The sequence below is a fragment of the Cynara cardunculus genome, unplaced genomic scaffold (genome assembly GCF_001531365.2).
Source record: "Cynara cardunculus var. scolymus isolate 2C unplaced genomic scaffold, CcrdV1 Un_Scaffold_3804, whole genome shotgun sequence".
NCBI lineage: Eukaryota > Viridiplantae > Streptophyta > Magnoliopsida > Asterales > Asteraceae > Cynara > Cynara cardunculus.
The window spans coordinates 36,264-43,603 of record NW_020201622.1 but is presented as its reverse complement, the minus strand read 5'-3'; positions in this window follow the sequence as shown (position 1 = coordinate 43,603).

The following is a 7,340-nucleotide window of genomic DNA, read 5'->3' as shown; positions in this document are numbered from 1 at the left end:
GATATACCTTGGACTTAGCTTGCCTTTCTTTCCAAATCTTACAACTCCTTTCCACGGTGATATTTTCAACAAGACCTTATCGCCTACTTGGAATTCCAAAGGTCGTCGCCTTCTATCCGCATAACTCTTTTGTCTGTCTTGCGCAACCTTTAACCTTTCTCTGATCTGTACTATCTTATCAGATGTCTGTTGGACTAACTCAGGTCCAACTAATTGTCTTTCTCCAATGTTTGCCCAACAAATCGGAGTTCTACACTTATGGCCATATAGCGCTTCAAATGGTGCCGCCTTGATGCTTGAGTGATAACTATTGTTATAAGCAAATTCTATCAATGGGAGGTGGTTGTCCCAACTACCTCCAAAGTCAATTACACAGGCTCTCATCATATCTTCTAGTGTTTGTATTGTCCTCTCACTCTGGCCATCAGTTTGAGGATGATATGCAGTACTCATGTTCAACCGTGTTCCCATTTCTTGTTGGAAGCTTGACCAAAACCTCGAGGTAAACATAGCATCTCTATCTGAGACAATGGAGATTGGCACCCCATGTCTTGACACAATTTCATTGACATAGAGCTGGGCCAATCTTTATAATGTATACTTGTCACTGATCGGCAAGAAATGAGCGGATTTTGTCAGTCGGTCCACAATCACCCATATGGCATCGTATCCCTTCACTGTCCTTGGAAGTATGGTAACGAAATCCATGGTGATCATATCCCACTTCCAGACTGGGATTTCCATCTGTTGTAACATCCCTGATGATTTTTGATGCTCGGTCTTTACTTTCGAGCACGTTAAACACTTCCCCACGTAGCTAGATATTGTTCTTTTCATGTCGGGCCACCAATAGCTTTCCTTTATGTTCTTGTACATCTTATTACTACCTGGGTGCATAGTGTATTTGGACTTATGTGCTTCATCCATCACTATATTTCTTAGATCTCCCAAACTAGGAATCCAAATCCGATTCCCATGCCTATATATTCCATCTGGTCCAGCTGTCAGAGTCTTGATTTGCCCAATCATTCTCTCCTTTTTAATGTTTGTCTCGTGTAAAGCTTCCTTCTGGACATCCCGTATCTGGTCTAGAAGCTCCACCTTAACACTCATCCACATGGCTCGAACCCTGATTGGTCCGTTTCTCTCCTTCCTACTCAGTGCATCGGCAACTACATTTGCCTTGCCTGGATGGTCGTGAATCTCACAATCATAATCCTTAACTAGTTCCATCCACCTTCTTTGCCTCATATTTAACTCCTTTTGATCAAACAAGTATTTAAGACTCTTATGATCGGTATAGATCATGCACTTGGTGCCGTATAAATAGTGTCTCCAGATTTTTAGCGCGAAGACAAAAGCTGCTAATTCCATGTCGTGAGTTGGGTATTTCTTCTCGTGTTCTTTCAACTGTCGTGATGCATATGCAATGACCTTGCCTCGCTGCATTAGCACACAACCTAATCCCATTTTTGACGCATCGCTATACACGACAAAATCTTCTACTCCTTCTGGTGCGGTGCTTAGTTTCTCCTTAAGTATCTGGAACGCTTCTTCTTGTTTCGTTCCCTAATCAAACCTAACCGACTTCTTAGTCAACGTCGTCAAAGGCGTTGCTATTTTGGAGAAATCCTGGATGAACCTTCGGTAATACCCAGCTAGGCCTAGAAAACTTCGGATCTCCAATACTGACTTTGGCGATTCCCAATTCATAAYTGYATCAATYTTAGCCGGGTCCACCTTGATCCCTTCCGYRTTGACTACGTGACCGAGGAATTGTACCTCATGCAACCAAAACTCACATTTTGAGAATTTGGCGTACAATTGCTCCTTTGCTAGCAGTTCAAGAATCAATCTTAAGTGTTGCTCATGCTCCTCCTTATTCTTCGAATAGATCAAAATGTCATCTATAAAGACTATGACAAATTGGTCCAAATACGGACCACAGACTCGATTCATTAAGTCCATGAATGCCRYAGGTGYGTTTGTCAATCCGAASGGCATTACTACAAATTCGTAATACCCGTATCGAGTCCTAAAAGCTGTCTTTGATACGTCTTCTTCTCGAACCTTCAACTGATGGTAGCCTGATCTCAAATCGATCTTCGAGAAACAGCTGGCTCCTTGCAGTTGATCAAAAAGGTCATCGATCATTGGCAAAGGATACCTGTTCTTTATCGTGATTTTGTTCAGTTCCTGATAATCGATGCACATCCTCATCGTGCCGTCCTTCTTCTTGACGAATAAAATCGGTGCTCCCCATGGCGATGAGCTTGGCCTAATAAATCCTTTATCTAAGAGCTCTTGCAATTGCTTCATCAGTTCTTGCATTTCGGTTGGGGCTAAACGATAAGGTGCCCTTGTGATTGGTGCCGCACCTGGCACCAGATCAATTCGAAACTCTACTTGACGTTCCGGGGGTATTTCTGGCAACTCATCCGGAAATACATCCGGGTAGTCCCTTACCACTGGTACATCTTGTATTTCTTTCTTTTCGAGCTTGGCGTCGATGGCGTATGCCAAGTAGGCTATGCAACGCTTTCGTAGACACTTATTTGCCTTAATGGCATTGATCATCCCTACGCAACCCCTCTTTCGATCACCGTAAACCTGGATCGTTTCTCCTTTCGGAGTTTGAATCTTGACCATCTTCTTATTGCATACTATTTGTGCATGACTGGTGGTCAGTCAATCCATCCCCAAGACTACATCAAAACCTTCTAGGCTCATTGGCATAAGCTTAACAGGGAAATCCTTCCCATCTATAAGGATCGTGCATTCATCAAATACTTCGTCTACCTTACACTGACTACCGTTGGCTGTTTCTACAGTGTAGGTTTTGTCTAGCCTACAGGCACTCTTATCCAGATAGTGGCAGAAAGCAGTAGACACAAAACTACCATTCGCACCCGAATCAAATAACACATGTGCATACACATTGTTGATAGGGAACATACCAGATACGACGTCCGGTGTTTCCTTGGCCTCCTCCAAAGTCATGTTGTAAGCTCGGCCGTGTCTCTTAGGTAACTCCTTCCTACCTTCCAGTCTTCTTCCAAATCCGTTATTCCCCGTCTTCCCGTGGGGTGTCACACTATTGCGACGTTTTGGACAGTCAGGACGCAAATGTCCCGTAGCTCCACATTCATAACATGTCCTTCCTTTCGGGCATTCCCGTGCGGTATGCCCCGATTTGTCACACCGGTAGCACGTCAGGCTCCCCGCCCTGCACTCTCCCGTGTGCCTCTTGTTGCATTTGCTACATGGAGGAATAGTGAGTTCCTCACTTCGGGTTTTTGTCGAAGTCGGAATCCATTTGGATTTCTTGTGGAACTTGCTCGATCCTTCCCATCTTCTCTTCGCCTCTCTTCTATCACTGCCTTCTCTAGCGTTGTTCTCTTCCACCACCTTTGCCATCTCCACTGCTTGTACAAACGTGGCTGGTTTAGTCATGTCTACATACTTCTTGATCTCGATTTTTAAGCCATCCTTGAAACGGCCTATCTTTCTCTCCTCGGTGGCCACCTGATACTTGGCGAACCTTGCCTTTTCAAGAAACTCGTTGACATATTCTTGTACTGACAACGGTCCTTGCTTCAACCTTAGAAATTCGGATTCTAGCTTGTTCACCTCTGTTTGCGAGCAGTACTTATCCATCATCATCTTCTTCATTTGCTCCCATGCCATGGCAGCAATCTCCTCATCACCTCTGACTGTGCACTCAGTCTCCCACCAGTGCAGTGCGTAGTCTACAAAGGTCGTAGCAGCATAAGTTACCTTTTGTTCTTCCGTGCACCTACAAATTTTGAAACAGCTTTGCATCTTGGCTATCCAGTTCATCAGGCCGACTGGGCCTTCTATTCCTTTAAATTCCTTTGGCCCGGTGCCCTTGAACGTTTTAAAGTTGCATCCTCTCTCTTTTGTTGCCAACCCAGTGATCCCCATGATGGGCAATTCTACCTTTTCCTTGTCAGATACTTCCATATTTCCGGTGGCTTGAGTGTTCTCATGTTGAACACTTTCTTCCCTTCCTTCTTCATTATCCTTAAATCGGTCACCTAACATTTCCTTAAGCATATTTGGCAATGTGTCCCGGAGGACTTGTGCCATCTGCTCCGCCATTGTTTCATTCGTGAGAGGAAATTCTTCCCCTTGATCCTCTTGGCTCCTACCGATAGCCAAACTAGCTGGCGTGGATGGGGCCGTACTCGAATTAGCAGCTCGGGTATTTCCGCGACCTCGACCCTGGGCCCGCGTCCGTCCCTGAACTGCCGATGGGGCTACGCCATTAATGCCTCCATCATTGAGAGCGTTCCTTGTTGATCCACGAGAAACCATACTGATAACATAGGGTACTATTATTTCAGTAAGGTTCTAAAGTCAACGTACTCATTCCATTCATATATAAATAATTGCTATATACAGGCGGAATGCATAATATGAAACTAGTGTCAAAAATTTCGTAATGCTAAAAAGATATACTTATATTCCATAAAATCTCGGGGAGAGACATATTACAAAATCCCATTTACCTACAAAAGATGGGATTCACGAAATTTTGACACATCGCTTAATCATGTGATTGTTCAAAAAGAGATCTATTGATAGTTCGGTCAACTATCTAGACCTTCACTATTACATTCCATACCCAAAAGATTTCTCTCCCTCTTTTCCCTAAAGGGCTCTAAGTCTAGAACTGATCGGTTGGGTAATAAGGGAGATAAGGGTCCCTCAACCACTGCTCATAGGATGTAGATGGTATGGAGCGCCACAGCACACTAGCCCTCGGGCCATTTCTGATGCATCGAACCCAGTTGGAGAGATAGCCCTTTACTACGCCCGCATAGTCCATGGTCACTCTTTTATAGAAGCGAACCTTGTCCTTGATTCTGGTGCCTACGGGGCGAGTGGCAATCCTTCGTTCTTGCTCGAGTACCACCTTATCCCAAATCAGGGCATAACACTGGTCTGACAAATTTGCATTTTCTTCAGTCAACTCGATCAGGGCTCCTCCTTGTTCGACATGTGCCCGCTGAAGATTGTCCAGCCACTCACTTAGTCTAGCGTTGTCATCTACGGTTCGGGTCAACCTCTCTCTTAGCCTTGAGTTTTCGCCCTCCAGGGCCTCTATAGTTTCCACCATGTCCTCACGCGTCGGGGTGCGAGGCGTGTAATCCATCGATGGTTCGGATGTGGTCCTCCTCCTGCTTGGCTCTTGCGACGACACCTCACAGTTGTCGGCCAGACTATCGCTTCTGGTCCTTGAGCGGGAAACATGACTGGCGTTGGGGCGGCGATTGTCCATGGGTCCCCTATTTGGTCCTAGCCCGTGCGGTGTTCTACGTGCTCCGTAACCGCGCCCGCGGCCGCGCCTGATCGATCTGGTGTGGATGGTGTGCACCATTTTTCCCTACAATTTAAAAAGGATCACTAAGTCGAGTAGTGACGTAGGATCAAGCTTAATTGCATGCTAAGCAACGCTACTACACAATGAACATGTGCTTCTAATTATCCTCTCAGTTTAAGCCTAGGCTAAGTAAATCTTGACCTCTTCACCTTAAACTAAGGCTCTAACAATCTTCCCAGTTTAAGCTTAAGCTAAGCAAGTTTTAGCCTAATTACCTTAAACTAAAGCTCTGATACCAACTTGTAACACCCTCATTTTCATTCAAGAGAAATGTTACGTAATCTGAATCCTTTTCCTTCATAAATGCACCCAAAAAGATGGCTAATTTAAAACCATCTAAACTATTACAGCGGAAGTATTTGAAATTATCAAGCTTAACTCAAGTTCTAACCCACTTACTTTTGGGGTTGAGTTACAAAAGATCATTACAGTGCATTTTAGACAAAATACTAAAACAAGATGACAATAGGCAACTCCCTATGCCTGTCCCTTGCCTGTATCCGTCCTCGAACTACCTGGGCCTGAGATGCATACTATAGTCAGCTTATAAAGCTCAGTGAGTTCATGGTTTTCGTGCATAAATCATTGTACGTCATACATTTCAACTTGTGAACTTTAAACCAACTTGTAACATGCAATTTCTGTAAAACATGCAATACTGAACACATGAGATCTCATGATTTAACTGCCGGGTACGAGTCATTTAGTCACTGGCATTCCCTGAGTCGTCAGCCCTGCTCTTGTCTAGACACTCATTACTGGGTCGTGCCACTTGTCACGTGACTTTTAGTCACTGGCATTYCCTGAGTYGTCCGACYGTATCTGCCTARACRCTCATTACTGGGTCGTGCCACTTGTCATGTGACTTTTTGGTCAAATGCTCACCCACTAAAACTGATCAAACTTTGATATAGAAAACATGCTAGAGTTATTCGAAAACTGGTTAAACACATAGCATGCAACTRATCATAAAAACGTCATACATGTAAAACATATCATGTATGTAACTTGAAACATCATGCGTTTGTACCATCATCATATAAATCATATAATGCTTGCAAATAAGTTTATACGTAGGTATGCATCCCAGTGTAAGTCTCATGAAGACTCACCTGATAACGTTGATAGTTTACTTAACAGCGCTGACTGGTAACCTATAATTCATAATAACGAATCGTACATAAATGATTACTTTCTTCCAATGACTATCATAAAAGTCAACTTACGGTCAACCTTGTCAGCTAGGGTCAACCTTGGTCAACAAAGTCAGACCAACGTTTTTGTGGGCGACCAGAGCCTCTGGTTGCTCAGACAGAGCCTCTGGACACTTAGGTCCTTTGGAACCAGAGCCCCTCTGGACGCATTCCATACTTGGAAAATATTTCTCATCAGGACCAGAGCCCTTCTGGTCTCTCTTCCAGAGCTTCTGGTCTTCACGACTAGAGCCTCTGGCTCTTAATCATACTTAGAAAATTCTTCCACATAGGACCAGAGCCCCTCTGGTCGTTTCCCATACTTGGGAATCATTCCACATTGAAGGCCAGAGCTTATGGCTCAATCATAAAAATATAACTCTTCATTGAGGACCAGCGCCCCTATGTGGCCTCTCTTCCAGAGCTTCTGGTCTCGCGACCAAAGCCTCTGGTTTAACTACACAATATTCACCAAGGGCCAAAGCCCCTCTGGTCTCTTTCTCTTTCTTCCAGAGTCTTCCAGAGCCTCTGGTTGCTCTATACTTAGAAAATATTCTCAAGGGCCAAAGCCCCTCTGGTTGCCTTTCTTCCAGAGCCTTCCAGAGCTTCTGGTTCTCGCAACCAGAGCCTCTGTTTGACATAGTCTGGCACAGAGCTCGTCAAAGAGCTCTCACGACCTGATACAAAACTCATGCGGAGTTTCTAACACGTTACAGAGCTCTCATGCAGAGCTTCTGTAT